This window comes from Ambystoma mexicanum, chromosome 1p (assembly GCF_040938575.1).
Source record: "Ambystoma mexicanum isolate Mex_15411 chromosome 1p, UKY_AmexF1_1, whole genome shotgun sequence".
In the NCBI taxonomy this organism is placed as follows: Eukaryota; Metazoa; Chordata; class Amphibia; order Caudata; family Ambystomatidae; genus Ambystoma; species Ambystoma mexicanum.
Window position 1 is genome coordinate 823,317,737 of NC_090921.1, and position 17,571 is coordinate 823,335,307.

A 17,571-nucleotide genomic window follows, 5' to 3' on the forward strand; every position below is an offset into this window, starting at 1 on the left:
AGTATTCCCACTGAGGCCACACATTTCACCATCATTGATTTGAAAAATGCATTTGTCTCCATTCCATTTCACCCCAATTCTTAAGATCTCACTGTGTTTACCTATTGCGGGCAAAGGTTCCCACACCCCAGACTTCCTCGGGGGTACTGTGAGTCCATATCCCCCCAGAATACTCCACATGGATTTGGGAAAATATTTGTACTGTCATTCAGTATGTAGATGACCTTCACATGTACAGTACAAAAAAAGATTCAGTAACACTGCTAACATTGTTTGTGGACAAGTTATGCAAAGTGGGTAAGGAAAGAATGCAATATTGTTAAAAGGAAGTTGTGTATTGGGACAGATCATAAAATATGCAGGGAAACTAGTAACCCCAGAAAGAGAATCTGCAGTACAGAACACACCACAGCCATCCACTGTTAAGGAGATGCAACAGTTTTGGGGTTTGTTTAACTATTGTAGAGCATGGATTTTCGACTATTCTAGTTACCTAAAGCCTCTGCTGCAGGTACTTAAGGAAGCACAGAAAAGGAAAGGCACACTCATATGGACAGGAGAAATGATTATGTGTTTCCAGGAAGTTAAGAATGCCATCAACCATAATGCACCAGTACTAGCAACCCCAAATTGCACAAAATTATTTTATTTGTTTTCACATTCTATCGGTCAGGTCATGACCACAGTGTTGGCTCTGCAAACATCCATGGGACACATGCCCCTAGCAGGTCAAAGTGGCATATTAGATTCAGTGGCCACTGTGGTTTTTGCCATTGAAAAATCCTCTGCAATCGCTATTGGTTGTTCAGTGGCGTTATATGTAGAACATGCAGTGTTGGCAATTCTTAAATTATCAAAATCCATTCTGGCCACACAAAGGGCCTCTGCATATGAAGTGATTTTGTCAAGCCCATCGATTCACATTGTGAGGTGTCGCACAGTAAATCCTGCCACGTTTATTGAAATGCCTGTCCATCAGGGAGAGGAAGTATATGATTGTGTTACCTATGAAGCCCTGAAAATGATTTAATATGAGCAAGGGAGCTTGCACTTGAAGAAGGAGAGGTCCTCTTCATTGATGGGTCATCGACGATTGATCAGAAGACTCATCAGAGACACACAGGTGCAGCAGTGGTGTGCCTTGTAGATGGAGAATATGAGGTTGCAGTTCATAGGTTACCAACACACTATTCGGCCATGGCAGCAGAATTGATTGTGTTAATTGAAGCATTAGAGGCATCCCAGAGATGCTTAGTGATCCTATATTCTGACTCTGCATAGGTCACCACCACTGTACATTCAGGATTGTCCAGAAGGAAAAGGAGAGAATTTAGGCAGTCAGAAGGGACATGAGTGCAGCACCCGGCCTTGTTAGAGAGATTTATTTACACCTTGTCCCATCCAACACTAGTGGCAGTGGTTAAATGTGCCATACACACCCAAAATATAGAACCTGTTTCACTTGGCAATGATGCAGCAGACAAGGCTGCCAAAAAAGAGGCGTATCTCTGGGACACATATGTCACTGCATATCCTGAGGTAGCAAACCAACAGTTGCAACTAGCTAACTTCCAGTGTTATGCAGATGACACACAGCTCTCTTCCAAGCTTCCCTCAGCCTCCTCTCCTTCCTCGCTCATTCCTGACTGTTTATCCATGATTCAGGAATGGTGCGCCTCAAACGATCTCTGCCTCAATGCCAGCAAGACTGAGATTCTTCTCATTGGGAACCCTACTCCCACTTTCCTTCTCGCACTCTGGCTGCCCTCCTTGGGCCCCCTACCCTCGCCCTCCTTTGAGGCGTAAAACCTGGCGGTCATCTTCGACTCCACTCACTCCTTCTCTCCTCATATCACAGACTCTGCTAAGAAGGCCCACTTCCAGCTGCAACTCCTCAGAGGTATTCTATCTTTTCTCACCTTTCACCAGGAGCTCACTATCCTCAGAGCTCTGGTTCTCTGCAGGCTGGACTACTGCAACTGCCTCTTTCTCAATCTGCCTAACTCTACTCTTCGCCCCCTTCAACTAATCCAGAACAGGACTGTACGACTTGTCCTTGGCCTCAAGCCCAGGGACTGCATCTCTCCAGCCCTAAAATCTCTCCACTGGCTCCAAGGTGGCTGCAAGGATCAAGTTCAAGACCATTTGCATCATCCACAAGGCTTTCTGGGGCCAGGGCCCTTACTATAACCAACTCTCTCTGCCTAAATACCTTCCTTCTAGAGCACTTCGCTCAGCTACCTCAAACTCTCGGAAGGGCATACGCTTCTCCAAGCTGAGAGTGGATGGTATATCTCTTTCCTCTACAGCTGCCTACCTCTCGAACAGCCTCCCTGCCCCTCTCAAACTTGGGCCGGACAACCTGAAGTTCTGGGAAGCTGCTCAAGACCTTCCTCAAGACCTTCCCTTTCTCCTCTGCTTTCTCTCTCTCTGTTCCTTGCTAACCATCCTGTCTTCCTGCCCTGACTGGTTGCTGGGGACCCTCAGAGTCTCACAGGGTACCAGCCCCATCCATGACCAGTCTTCCTACACTGCCTCCAGGCCTATGGCGCATATATGGGCTGTAACTGCAACTCCTACTGCCCCCTGCCTTACATGCACTTACCTAGAGCCGAGCTGCTCTGGCTGCACTTACTCAGAGCCATGGTGCCCTGGTGGCACTTTACCCTACCCTCTCCCCTGCAATTCCCCCTCTTCTTTCCTCCTTAGGCTTTTGTTGTCACACTTGCACAATCTGAATGACACAAGGCCTAGTAGGATTGTTTGTCCTGTCTTCCGTTTGTCTCCCCCTTCCTGTCCTGTGGCGCCTAGAACACATCAATCAATCAATCCTATACACTGCAGTACCACTTACGCAGATAATTAAGTAACAACACCAGGCACCCCAGGAAGAGAAAGAGCTGTGGATTAAAAGGGGGAGCTCACTGTCACCGACAGAACTTTCTATATGGAGATAGAATGTTACGGGTAAAGCAGTAATGCCACGGGAGTTGCTCATTGTTGCTCTGGAGCAACTGCATTGTCCAGCACATATTTTGAAACAGCACATTGCAGCTGACATCTAGCAAGACTGGTTTGTCCCCAACCTGCAGGAATATTTTAATACATTTCTGGTAAATTGTACTACTTGCCATCTTTAAAGTACCTGACAAACCCTCAGGATGGTACGTGGTACATTGCACCATCCAACTGGACCTTTCTTTCAGGAACTCCACATTGATTATGTGCACATGCTAAACAGTTGCAGTAATTACTGTTACCTTATTGTTGTTTCTCCATTTTCCCATTGGATTGAGGCTGGCCTTTGTGTACAACCAGATGCTAAATTAGCAGCTACAGTTCTAGTACGCATGTTTTTTCCTTGCTGGGGGATATCTGAGGTCCTAAAGTCTGATAAAAGAATTCACTTTTTTAATGAGTTGTTTAAAGAAATTGCATTCCTATTGGGCATACAGCACAAACTGTGCTTGATTAACCACCCTCAGGCCAACGGAATTGCAAAAAAATTGGAATGGCTTGTTGAAGGCTAAACTGTCCAAAATGTGCACTGCGGTTGGGAGGAATTGGCTGCATTCTCTCCCTCTGGCTGTGTTAAGCCTGAGAATGCAGCCAAGCAAAGATCACCACTTGTCCCTGCACCAGATAGTGATGGGGAGAAGAATGCATACACCTCTCACACGTACATGCACAGCATTAGATGCTCACAGGGCAGCAGGAGAATTGGGGCAGGAGTTTCAGGAGTATTTGAGGGAGGGAACCGAAAGTATTAAGATCTTGTTTCGACAGATTGCTCCTAGAAGAGAGGACACAGCTGAGGCTTCATCGATGGATCTTACCAGCACTGCAACTGTATCCTGGGGACCAGACATTCATATGGAACTTTGTCCGGCGCTGGCGTTTTCAGGGCCCTTATTCTGTGGTTTTTGCTACACCATTTGAGGTTTGTGTGAAGAAGTTGTGGTATTGGGTCCACTTATCTGATGTTCGTAAAGCACCAGTACCACTCCATCTTCTTGCGAGAATGAAGCAGTTACTAAGTAATATAAAAGTATACTTTGCAACACGTTTTCTTGTGATGTTACACCTGCTCAATCCCCATTATGTGATAAAAAGTATGGATTTTTCTGCATGTTGTTCTTTTTTTGTAACCCCCTCTGCAGACCGTCTGAGACCTTTTTGCATTTATTAAAACTTGTTTTCATTTGCAAAGTGGTGCAGTGATCATTTGGTCATTTGAGTTATTTTTACTGCACAGGTTTTGGGTTATGATTCTCTTTACACCCTTTACTCCTAGTGATATGATATGATATGATATGGCATTTATAACGCGCCTATACACAAGTGTTTCAAGGCACGACGAGGCAAGGGAGGGGGAATAGAGGGAAGACAAACAATGATCCTACTAGGTCAAGTGTCATTCAGATCGTGCAAGTGCAGTGAAGGGAATGGAGGAGAAGTGCGGAGGGGAAGGGGGAGAGGATAGTGATGTGCATGGGATATAAATAAATAAATAACAGTAGGTAAGGCCAGCAGGTGGCAAATGCAAGGGTAAAGGCAGACAACAGGTATCAAGTGCTGGTATCAGGACTGTAGGGATACAGAAACAGTCCCCAAGTGCAGGGGTGGCCAGGAAGGCAGTGCTTGAGTGTGACTGGTGGGGGAGGGGAACTGGGTCTGAGATCAGAGGGTGGCCAGGAAACCAGTCAGGTTCAGTGTCAGCCGGGAGGTCAGCAAGGGAGAGAGGAAGAGAAAGCAGAAGCAAAGAGAAAGGTTTTGAGGTGCTTCCAGAAGTGAATTTGAATGCATTAACCTCTCCCTTAACCTTAACGCTCTAGCCCTTTACTCCTACCCCTTCACCTTTAGCCCCCTCATCCCTCATTCTTAACCTTTCAACTTTAATCCTTCAGCTGCAACCCATCACCCCTCATTGCTAGCCCTTCACATGTAGCTCTACACTAATTACAAGGTACCCTCTACTAAACATTCACCCTAGACCCCTATCCATCTCCCTGTCAATGTACACCTGTCTCTTCAACCATAATTGTTAAATAGATTCTAGCCCCACCCTTTCAACTATGACCCTTCATCCCAAAATCTTAAACCCTCCATAATATTTGCTTCTTGTAATCTGTGTAAAAAGCTGTATGGAAATTCTTGCCAATGAAAATGGTTCAACCCTACAAGCATTGTTTAATTTATATGTTGGTGAACAGCACTCAATGAATGTGCTACTCAAGGAAAACACTTAAGGACTTTAGCAGTTGCCCAACAAAAGTGTGTAACATGTTTGCCAAGCTGCAAAGAGTACTGAAGGTAGAAAGTCGATAATTCTGTGGTGTATTTTTATTTTTTAATTTCTTTTATTAATTGGCATTCCTTATGGAATTTTAAACTCTGCTTTCGAATTTGTCTTTTTTTCTGTGTGAACAGTATATCAATTTGCAGCCTATAATATGCATGAACCACAAAAGCCTGCCCACTGCAAAGCCAGAGGATGTCCTGCGGTGAGACAGCAACAAGCCTAAGAAGTGGCTATGTGCATTGCCATGGTTACTTACTTCTGTAAGCAACCATGTACACCTGGGTATCCTGTAATGTACATTGCACCTGTGTGAATTATGTGACCACTGAATTTCGCAAATATGGACATCTCAGATAAGACAAATGATACACTTCTCTAAAAGTGGTCAGTACTTTGTGACTGTACCCGGGGAAGGGTGTTCAGCCAATCAGGTGGCTAGAAACACAGACGAGAACACACAGTGTATCCTCTCTCTGCGTTTTCCAGCCACCCCAGGGCCCTTCCCTGGGTGTTGCTGTCTTGATTGTGGGGGGTAGGGGCGACAGAGAGCCTTTCCCTGTTGCCTCCCTACACCCTCCAAGAAAGCCTGCACCCTTCTTCCACCCCACTCCTGCTTGACCGGTGCTTTTTTCTCCGGTCCCGGAGCTCTCCCCAGGCCTCAGCGCCCACCTTGGAAATAGACGAGGGTACCAAGTCTGTTCTTTTCTATTTACTATGGCAGGGGCCATCTTATTTCTTCAGTGTATTTATCATGGTAGAAGGGGCTTGCACAATACGCGTAGAGCCCTTCTCCCATAGAAAAAAAGAAATAAAACGATTCGCTCCTTGGATGGATTCGCTCCTCGGGCGGAGCTCCGGGATGCGAATAGCAAACTCCCCCTTTTGTGGGTGCGTAAATGGCTGGTAACAGCCCTAAACCCTCGACAAGGCCCCAGCAAACCGGCCATGTAGGCCCCCTGACTCGGGGGTGATAGCTATAATCCAGCCCATTCGGTCTCACATTCCCAAAAAAAGTTTGGGAGACAAAACATCAGAATCTGAAAGCACTCACCTGAACAGAGATAGCTCTAAAAACACTCATCAATCAAAGACTCTGTTCACCCTATTTAAGGCCCATTATCGTAGTGTAGTTCTCATAATTGCTAGGCTAATGACTACCAAATCGTCTTAAATACTGAACATTCTCAGTGGAACCTACCAACTTGGACACAAAGTAATTGAAGGAAATACTTCTACTGATGAAAGCTGGAGCATTTTGTAATCTGAGGAATAATAGGATGTGCGAACAGGAGGGCTTGGACAGCTTGTGAGAGTCAACCTATTATAAGGGTGCAAAAATGCTGCAAAAGTGAGCAGCTTAGCTTTGCATTCCTTGTGAGGCAGCATTTTCTGGGATTTACTATGCAGCATATTGTGGGTTGCCTCTGTTACATATTATCGTATAATATGCTTTATAGTGCGCCAGATCACCCACCTAGTAGCTGCAGAGCGCAAAACAATAACTGCACTATGATATTATAGGCTCTCTATAACGCACAGAGGTTTCTCAGCGCGGACCCGGGGATCGAACCTCTGCTGCACCGTGTCGTTTGCGTTGCTGCTGAGCTATCCTCCCGAGACTATCCTGCATTATGCCATGTCTGTGATCTACAGGACAGTGCAGTTTCATCCCTGGGAGCTGGGGTGCAGTACTCTATTGCCAGCTAGGGACTGCCCCGCATAAAGGGGGCAAGTTAATCTTCAGTCACCCTTTCAAAAGTGCTCATGTCGGGTTTCTTAACTCTGATGAGCTACATGCATTTCCAAGCCAAGCCCCCACAGCAGCTCACAGTTGATGAATGGTTAATATGTAAAGGAAAAGGTTAATTGAATACATTTAAATCTGTACAAAGCAAGCAAAAAAAAAAAAACTTTTTTACAAAGCACTTTTGCTACACATGATGCAAAATATGTTGCCGGCCTGTTCCAAGTAAGGAAAAAAGCAAGCAACCTTAATCCATAATGTAACCAACCCACAGCACACTGTACAATTGCCCCAGCGTGAATTTACTCGGCCTAGTAAATTCTGTCCTGTTCCCCCTTTGCACGAAGTGAAATGCCCTCAGGCCTAGTACACTTTTTCTTTGTGCTAGATCATGCGGAAACTTCAAGCCCTAAGAATGACTACTGTTTTTCCCTTTGCCCCTTCCCGCCTTGAAGTGCTTTGAAGCACTTCACTTGTGTATAGGCGCTATACAAATAAACAATCATGATTACAATCACAATTACATGTGAACACGACAACCAGCCCAACCTTTTTTTCAGTCTGTCATTTGTGCCCTGCAATTATAATTGAAAAGCAAAACTATGAGCACCAGAATGTAGATAGATAAGCACACAGCAGGGGATGCATCACTCACTATCTGCATGAGATCTGTGATTAGATTGTGTCATATTCATATAGCACCCCACTAAACAAATTGAATCAATGCAATGCTCTGCACCTTGCCGTGCAAATGCTGCCCACAACTCAAGTCGTCCAATGTGTCTATTGTCACATGTGAGTTCTGTACTCATAGTGGGAAACCAGGCAAACAAACATGCAAACATGGAATGGGCATGGCGTGGGAATACATACCATCCCCCAAAGGCTTAGATGGGCTCCCACCCTCTGACAACACATTTCATGCATTTCACATGCCTTAAAGTTTCAAGGGGCTGGGCGCTGTGAGATCTACAGAGAGGGGGCTGCAGTCCAACATGGCTTAAGTGTAGGAGGCCCATGACATGTCTGACACCCCAACCCAGCCCTGGCTGTGCACTCAACAACAGAGTGCTATTTCAGACCTGTGGTCACTTTCCCGCCACTGATTACTTACTCTACATGGAGATGCTGTACCATATATATAGAGAGAGAGGATGATGATGGGAAGAGGTGTCAGACATGTCACGGGGACACTTATGCTTAACGCTGTGTTGGAACACAGGCCCGCTCAGTAGCTCGGCAGAAAATATCACATCTTCCATTCTGTGTGCTTTTCACAAATGAGTGTAAATGAATAAATCATGTTACATGACAAAAGTGGACGTGAATCAACATCACTGGCCTTCAAAATGTTCTTACTCAGAAATGACTTTTATGTAGACTGCTAAGTTATACCACTTCTCCCACGTTGGTGGAGCGAACTCTCATCGTTATTACATTCCAAGGGTTTCTGGCTAAAATATCCCCTTGGCTGTGTAACCCAGCAGACTGGGCTCTGTCCTTCTTCGTTCCCCTAGGAGCAAATGGGGTGTCCGTTTGTGGCAGGTCCACCTTTAGCGCGGGTTTAGCGATAGAATGTGTGCTCATTATAGGAACGCCTATAGTTTTAATTCTTTCTGCATCTCATTAATGGGTGCTATGTTCCTTGTTTTCTTGTCATGAGAAGCATGAAACGCTATCTCCTTCCTTGCTCTATCGATTCATACCTGCTGCTTATAGATCAGACACACACACAGGTCATATAGTCAATGACATAGCAATCCACTCCGCACCTGAACACTCTTCATGCCATGGCTGTCAGTATCATTTCACTACGTTGGTCCGCTCTGCTAATAATTGAACTGCCACTTGAAATTATAACTATTTTTTTCCACCATGGAATGCTGCAATGAAATGCTCATGTTTCCTGAGACTTTATCTAAGGGTCATTTGCGCCACAGATCTTCAAAACAATAACAAAGGCATTATTTGTTACACAAATATCAAACAACATAACACACCTCTCTGTAGCAGGGCCTAAACCCACAAAGCTATGTTACAACTGTAGGATTGCATTCTAATATATGCTGCTGTATGTATTTGAACACACACCACACTAATCAATTGCTAAATTATATGCAGATGTAATTGTTTTTCCACCAGATTTGTCAACTTCTCAGATCGTTATCCATGGTAAATCAGTATAGGTCACTGATTTTAATACATACTCAGTTGTTTTCCTTCTTAGCATTGTAGCATGGAAACCAACAGGTGCACTTCGAATCCAGATTCTTTGCTGTATTGCAGTACAATCATTTGCACATAAACATTCTCTGTTGGGCCCTTTTGCACTTTTAGTGGAAATCATACTTTGTATTGTCAGGTTGGTTTACTATGTAGTTTGGTGCCATGCAAGCCATCTTTGTTGAACATGTAGCACTGGTGTGCTCCATGTAGCACTAATAAAACAAACTATTAAATACATTAAATAGCAGCTTTCAAAAGACAAATGTGCAACAATAATTGAAGATTCGTGTGAAAACTAAAGATTGGATGGGAGGAGATGTGGGGCTTATTACGAGTCTAGCAACATTTCCCACAGCAATGTTTCCATACTTTATTACCATTACTCGCACTTGCATCTGTGGTGAATTTTCCTGATTGTGAGTGGTGGTGACATAGTATTAATCCCCATTGGTGAAGTCCCACCGTGGAGGCATGGTGGAATTACCACAGGAGGTAATTCCACCAGCAGAGTTTCCTCCAGTTTTTGGAGGTAAAGTGGAGCAAATACATACAGTCAACTTTTTCGCCACTTCATCTCCCAACTTGCGCATAACTGTGTGGTAAAATTGGCAGTAATTCCATTACTACCACTTTTTACCGCACCACCAAACTTGCAATGACCTGCATAGACTACTGCCTAAATGACCAACTACAGAACGAGGAAGCTGGTTTAAAATCCCAGCTTTGCCACTTGATCAAAGTATGCGATCCTGGAACAATCACTTTGCACCATTGCTTTCGTTTTCTTATCTGACAAGCCTGTTATTGCCGGGAAGCGATCCTTGTAGGTCGGCGCCTCAAAGACTCGCTCGTGCACAGCTCTACACTCTGCAGTGTTGCAATACATATAATATTGACCATTCGAATAGTGCCCTCCACAGGCTGAAGTGTCTCTTAGGTCACTCACAGCCACCTCAATTTTGCGCCATTGGTTGTCCCTCATTGATTAAGCGCAAGCCGTGAATCCACAGTGCTGGTGATGTGTAGCTCAGTGGCAACGCGCTCGCCTTGGAAACAAAAGGACACGAAGCAACACAGGTTCGACTCTCGGGTCCATGCTTAGAAACCTCTGGGTATTAAGTGCGTTATAAACAGGCAACTATGTCATATTCCTGTAAAAGAGCCTTGATGCCCCCGGGCTGTGTGAGCGCTTTAAAAATACAAATAAATAAATACATTCCGTATACTGGGGTGGGTATAGAGCACACGTGGGAACTTTGGGCAGGCGACATGAAGGGGTGTGAGTAAGACTGAGGGGAATCTTGGCGATATAAGGCATTACAGAACAAGATGGAAAGGCGTTGCAGTGCTATACAGTTATTGCTTCTATTAAAAGTACATAATAAAGTGCCTATCACAGCTCGCCACACCCTCCTTTTTATTTGGGTGCTCTGCATAGTTTTCTGGGGAAATATCAGAAACAGCTCCCCCTCACCCTCCCCCCACACACATACACTTACTAAACTGTAGGTGTGGTGGTGGCCTGCATCCAAAGGGGCTGGCCTGTTTCCGAGTGGTCAGCGTTAACCTTTTACACTTTTGCGCAAAACCTTTAGTTTAGGTGGTCAAAGTGTACGAAAAGAAGTAGTGGAACTATGTTTCCTGCTGGCCTGCCCCCCTCTCCACAACCCCCATTACCACCCCCCTCCCACACACAATACAAAACCCCAAAAGAATGCACCTGCTGTTAAAGGGAACGTAAAGTGTATTGCGCTGAAAGTGCAATTTTCAACTTCTTCCTACACTTTTATTTTAAAACGAAACCATTCCCGCTCACTTCGACCACGCTTAGCCTGGGTGGCTAGCCTTTCCCCTGCCAAGCTGCCCTTTACCCCGAAGAGTTTGCCTTTACCCAAAGAGACTAGCATTCAGCACAGGAGCTATCCATGAACGCTGGTAACATTGCTTTACGCAGAGGAGCAGGCCTCTATCGTGGGGAGTCGCCATTTGCCCAGCTGTACTCAAGTCCGAAGCCAAAGATACTGGCCTTTAAACATGAGGAGGCCAGCTGGCTTTCGCTGGCAATATGAAGTTTCCTCTGAGAAGCTGACCTTTACCATGGGAGACTGGCCTTTGCCCCGGGGTATCTGGACTTTAAAAAGCGTGTCTGACGTTTACGGAGCAAAACTGGCCTTTAGCCAGGCGGCCTACGGGAGCACATGAACTGAAATTCCCTCTTGTCTGTGGCATCCAACCACTTCCTCCAGCTGCCTGCTCGCCATCCTCCGACTCAGCACCACGCCGATGCTGGCGCGCGATTGGTTCGCCCAGAAGACAGCAGGCTCTCTGATTAGCTGAGAGCTCGTGCGCGTGGGTAGACACTCACAGGCGGCGTGCTCAGCTCCTGCTTGGCAGGCGACAGAGTGCTCTCTGGGCATCTTTCCACTTAGACTCCTTTTTAAGACAAGAATCTGTGGTTGTCAGTTCTGTGATCTGAAACAGGCTGTTCTTGCGAGATGTGCTTTGTCAGCAGAGCCCCGAGCAAAACCTCTCACCCTGCCCCTTCCGTGCAGTAATGTGGATTGGGACGGGGTGTCTCACACAAGTCTTCTGTCTGTCTCAACACCTTTCTGTTCATTTTCCTATACTTCTAAGCACCTCTCTATGTACCAACATGTCTGTCACTGCGTACCTATGTATACATCTTTTGTCCTAGCTACACTCTGAAAAGTGCTTTAATGGGATGTGAAATCTAGAAGGTCCCCTGACAGGGGGCGTGGATTAACGGGCGGCACGCGGCTGGGGCAAGTGTCTCCTGCGCCTACACATAACCCAATTCACTAGGGGCGCTGTCAGTCTTTGTGGCTGTCTTTTCTTGTGCAAGAAAGACTGCACAGTCTTTAGCTGGAGAGGTGGATTCATTTGCTATCATTCCTTTTACTGCGCCTGCCTCTCATTTTTTTCCTTAATTGTGGTGCCGAGCCCCGCCAGACACCCCTTTAACTGAAGAGACACACCCTCACTCCTTTCCCCACGCAACAGTTGACACTGTGTGGAGACGTCACAAGATCTCGGGAGTGCAGTCTCGCAAGATCTCGGGCCGACGAGATCGCGAGGACTCGCGCTCCGCGACAGAATGTTGGCGAAGCGCCAGGCAAGCGGTCTGCTACAGCACTGCTCCTGATAAGGAGACTTCATAACATTAAGTTACGAAGGGCTATGCAGCCTGGCTTCCAGGAGCATAAGTCCAATGCCATAGGAGGCCTCATGGGTGCCTCGAAGCCTACAGTGTGCCATCTATGCGCACACCCTGCCTCCAGTGAAGTAACTGGGAGGCCCCTGGATGCAACTGTGAGTACTGCTCCAGCCCCATACATGGGCAACAGATATCCACCCTTTGTATCCCTTCAATAAATATAGCTTGAAGCACTCCAGGCGTCCTGTCGTCCTTCAAGGCCACCACATAATTGGTGACGAGGATACTAAATGACCCACAGGCACACCATGCAAGACGCCACACCACCCCCAGCGTTTCTCTCCTGACCTGGGACCCCAGCAATTCCGTGGATGCAGTGGGAGCCCCTTTTCTTCACGTATCTGGAGGCTCTAGGTGACATAGGATATGCCCCCGCCAGGAAGAAGGCGATGTTGCTGAACGTAATGGGGGTTGAAGGACAGCGCATCTTTGCCAGTCTAACGGCCATACCAGTGGACAACGACGTCTACAAGGAGGCAACCCGTTGCATAGTGAAGAGGTTCACCAATAAGGAGAACGCGGTGCTACAAAGGCTGAGGTTCACCCGCAAACAAGAAGGTAGCGAGCCTGTGGACGACTACATCACCAGGATGAGGGAGCTGGCATCCCTATGCGCTTTTGGCAAAAACGCAGAACAAGTCATCTGCGACATGCTGGTCATTCACACAAACTCCAGGAAAGTGCAGGACAAGTTCATCCAAGAAAAGGAGGTGACCCTCGACAAGGCCATCCAAATTGCCAGGGCGGAAGAAGAAACCTCCATCAGGCGCAAAGAGGCGGGAAGCCATCTGCCAGTGCCTGAACCTATGGCGCTGCAATGGAGAGGGCATAGAGACAAGCAGACCCGTGACAGCCCCAGAGACAAAGGCCCTAGACAAAGGGATGCACTGAAATGCTACAGATGTGCCAGCACCAAACAGATGGCGAACGATCGTGACTGCCCCGCCAGGAACAAGGAGTGCTCCAAGTGTGGACGCATAGGTCACGTGGCCCCGTGGCGGGAAAAAAACATCTCCTGTGTCGATGGTGACCGCGCTTCAAGTGAAGATGACGAGCTACAGGACAGACCCATGGTCATCATGGTCAACGCCCTCCATGCCAGGAGAGAAAAGCCCCACTGCACCATTAAAGTGGACGGCATGGAAACACGTGTCATCGCCGACTCAGGCTCAGGTCTCACAATCCTTCCCATCAACACGTACAAGGAGATGGTGGGACAATCAAGAGTGGAAATCAGAACGACAAGGCAAAAGCCGACTGTCTTCGGAGGCACAACTGTCAACCTACTCGGCTACTTCAGAGCCCAAATTGAGTTCAAAGGCAGCTAAACCACCACCAAGGAGTACTTCTCGTCCAAAGGCCCAGCCATGCTCGGATGGGACGATCAACACAGGCTCAATATAAAACTGGACCCCAGCACCCTGGAACAGGTACTCATGGTCTCCTCAGGAGCAGCGCAAAATTTCAGAGAGGTTTTTCCAAGCCTGTTTTCTGAAAACCCGGGGAAAGTGAGGAACTACATCCACAAGATTTATTTGAAACCCAATGCAGTGCTGGTGAAACATAATGTCAGACCAGTACCCCCCATGGCGAGATCAGCATTAGAAGCCCACCTCCAGAAGATGGTCGAAGAAGGAACCATCGAAACAGTGGAATCCTATGAGTGGCTGAGCCCAGTGATCCTAGTAAAGAAGAAATCCAGCAACGACCTCAGAATATGCATTGACCAGAGAGGTCTGAACCTAGAGGTTGTTACCGATAGCTTCCCACTCCCCAGCATCAGCGAAATTGTCTTCATGATGAAAGAAGCGTCAATCTTCTCGAATCTGGACATGCGTGACGCTTATCAACAGATTCCATTACACAAAACTTTGCGCCCCCTGACAGCGTTCATCACCACTTTTGGCTCATTCCAATACACCTGCATGCCGTTTGGGTTGTCTTCTGCAGCGTCCGCATTCCAGAGGATGATGAACTCACTATTAAAAGGAGTCACAAATGTTTCATACTTTCAGGACGACATCCTCGTGTATGCCAACGACAAACCATGAGAAAGCTCTCAGGGCATTCTTGAGCAAGCTTCAAGAAGCAGGCGTCCATCTATGCCACGAGAAATGTGCTTTTGGAGTGAGCGAGGTAGAATACCTGGGGTACTGCATCTCAAGTGAAGGGGTGAAACCCAAGGAGAACCTTCTGGAGGCTATACCAGACCCCCGGCCCCGATGTCCAGAGAAGAATTACGCCTGTTCCTGGGCCTCGCGGAGTACTATGCAAAATTTGTCCCAAGGTTCTCTGAAACCACATCCCCCATGAGGGAACTCTTGAAGAAGGGGGCAACCTACTTCTGGGGCCCAGAGCAGGACGAAGCCTTCACCAAAATCAAAAGAAGGATTCTACACGCACCAGGCCTGAAACCGTTCAACCCTGAATGGGACACCTGCATCACAATGGACACCAACGCGTACAGGTTGGGTGCCACACTGACCCAGAAGAAGGGCGACACAGAAAACATCATAGCATTTGCATCGAAAGCCTTATCATCAGCGGAGAAAAATTACTCCACCATAGGAAAAGAAATGTTGGCATGTGCCTGGGCCGTCGACTACTTCAGATCTTACGTTTGGGGCACGAAATTTAGATTGGTCACAAACCACAAACCCCTCATTCACATTTTGAGCCCAAGCGGCACCAAGACTGCCACCCCGAGGCTGGCCAGGATCGCTGCAAAGCTTCAAGAGTACACTTATGAGATAGCCCACGTAGTTGGCTTGAAAAACGCGCAAGCGGACTGCTAGTCCAGGCTCCTGAACCAAAACGCCCCTGTGACCACATTCTTGGAAGATGAATGTGTCGTAGCCTCAATAAGTGACTTGCGTAACAGCGAGTAGATGGACCACAGCGAGCGCCACTGGCAGGAGGAGTATGAGCTGGATGATGCCTGTAAGTGACTCCAATCAAGCAATCCCACTAAGTCAGTGCCTTGTCTGGGATGCCCAAGGGAAGCCCTTATTTATGTATTTTTATGGCAAGTTATAATCTGGATGATGAACCCTTGTATAACACCCCTCTCTTGGAATCCCCCTTCGCCCCACTGAGCCAAGAAGTAGGCTTGTTTTGCAAATTTAAAAGGTTTATTTGAAAAATTAAACAATATATATATATATATCACACTTCTATAAATAAATTGATAATGGATAGTACACTTGTGAATATGAGCAGTTATCAGCAAGAGGTAATCCTACAGTAGCACAGTTCTTGGTTACTTATGAATAGGAACAGAAGAATGAGGTGGGAAAGAATGCTTTATATGGTTCAAGGAAACGCAATGATGAATGAAATGCAGTACAGAAAATAACTTGATATGGCTTCAACAAAAGACAATGTAATTACGTTTCCTTGACAATTCACTCCCCCCCTTTATGCAATATAAGGAGATGGAAAGAAGACACACAGTTCTCAGGAATGCAATCAAATATAATTCAGTGCCCCCCTAGCAAGCATAGAGGAAAACAGGTATGAGTTTTAACACAGGCAAGATACTTTGATGTGGTTTCAATTAAGTGAAAAATATGCTAAAAAGGCTTTTAATTCCCTATAGGGTGTTCAGGGTGGGTGATATCTAGTTTATATTAGTTCAGGCTCACTTTAGCAATGCTCTATGAGTAACTAGCAGGCTAAAACAAATTTTAGCAAAGGAAAGCAAGGAGCTGCTGATTTTTACACGTGGCTGAAATTGTGCAAAATGTCTTAGCTTAGCTTTAAGATGACAGTTAAAACTCGCTCCTAGCACAAACGGTTCCGGAGATACGGCCGATTTAGTCAAGGTAGTTCTTCGGATTTTAAATTTTAAAGCTCAGAATGACAGATGACAGTTTTCAATTTTAAAGATGACAGAATGTCACGATTCTAGGAGGCAGTTCTAATAGGCTAAAATAGTTTGGATTAGATTATTTTAAACTAAGAGATTGGTTTTGGCACAGTGAGTACTCACACTATATTTTTGAAATAAGCCGTCAAGGTCTGGTCAGGTTGGACGGGACTTCCGGCGGGGGGTTCTGAAGTCCCGGCTATCTGGGTCAGCTCTGCTCTCTGGGTATGTCAAGCACCGGTTCTGCGCACAACGGTCTGGTTTGTGGTTCTCTCTGGTTCCGGATACAGCACTGCTTTCTGGATACTGCTACATGTTCTTGCAAAAGTTCTTGCCAAAAAATTCAAACAGCTCGCCTGGCTGTTGAATAGTTTGGTTGGTTTTGAGGCCTGCTGAAGAGGATTCAGCTCGTGGATTCAGGCCTCTCTGCTACAAATTCCGGAGTTAATTTCTGCTACAGGTTCTGCAGATTGATGGATTTGAAGTCTGGATCTCTGGATGTGAAGTCTGAAGTCTCCCGGCAAAGCGTCCCGCAAGAAAGTGGAAAGTGAATATCCCTACTTGTCCTGCACTGTCTGCTTTTATGTTTTTAGAAAGTGGGTGTGTGTGTGGCATAACCGAGCCTGCCCCTCTCTACTTGTCATTGGCCCAATTCTCCCCTCTCCCATGATTGGGGGAAGGAAATGGATTGTCATCATGATGAGGTCTGTTTATGGGTCAGAGGATCCTCCCCTGGTCAATTTGCCCACAAATCTATATTTGATTCAAATACATATTTCCCAGATACACAAGTGGTTGACATTACATGTACATATTACAGATGAATTAAGACAGGTCTCTGTTCAAGCCTCATGTTCCTGCGAGCTGGGATTCAGAAATGAGCACATTTTGCGCTTTTTGGTCGTTTTACCAATATTGGACATTTACCAAAAATTACACAAATGTGCGCAAGGAGTATGGACATTAATTGATGAAGTGTCGGATTTTTAACATGCAGACATTTGGAGTAAGACCCTATTTTCTGCTAGCAACCCCCCAGAATACACCACAGGGTCCTAACACCTCTTAAAACGTGCACAGAAAAATCACAAGAATAATGATATTACTTATATAATTCTGACAAGTCCGTACTATGAATTATCCATCTTTTTTTAAAATTATGCTCTGGTCCTAAGGGCTGTGGTTTCCCCCAAGCA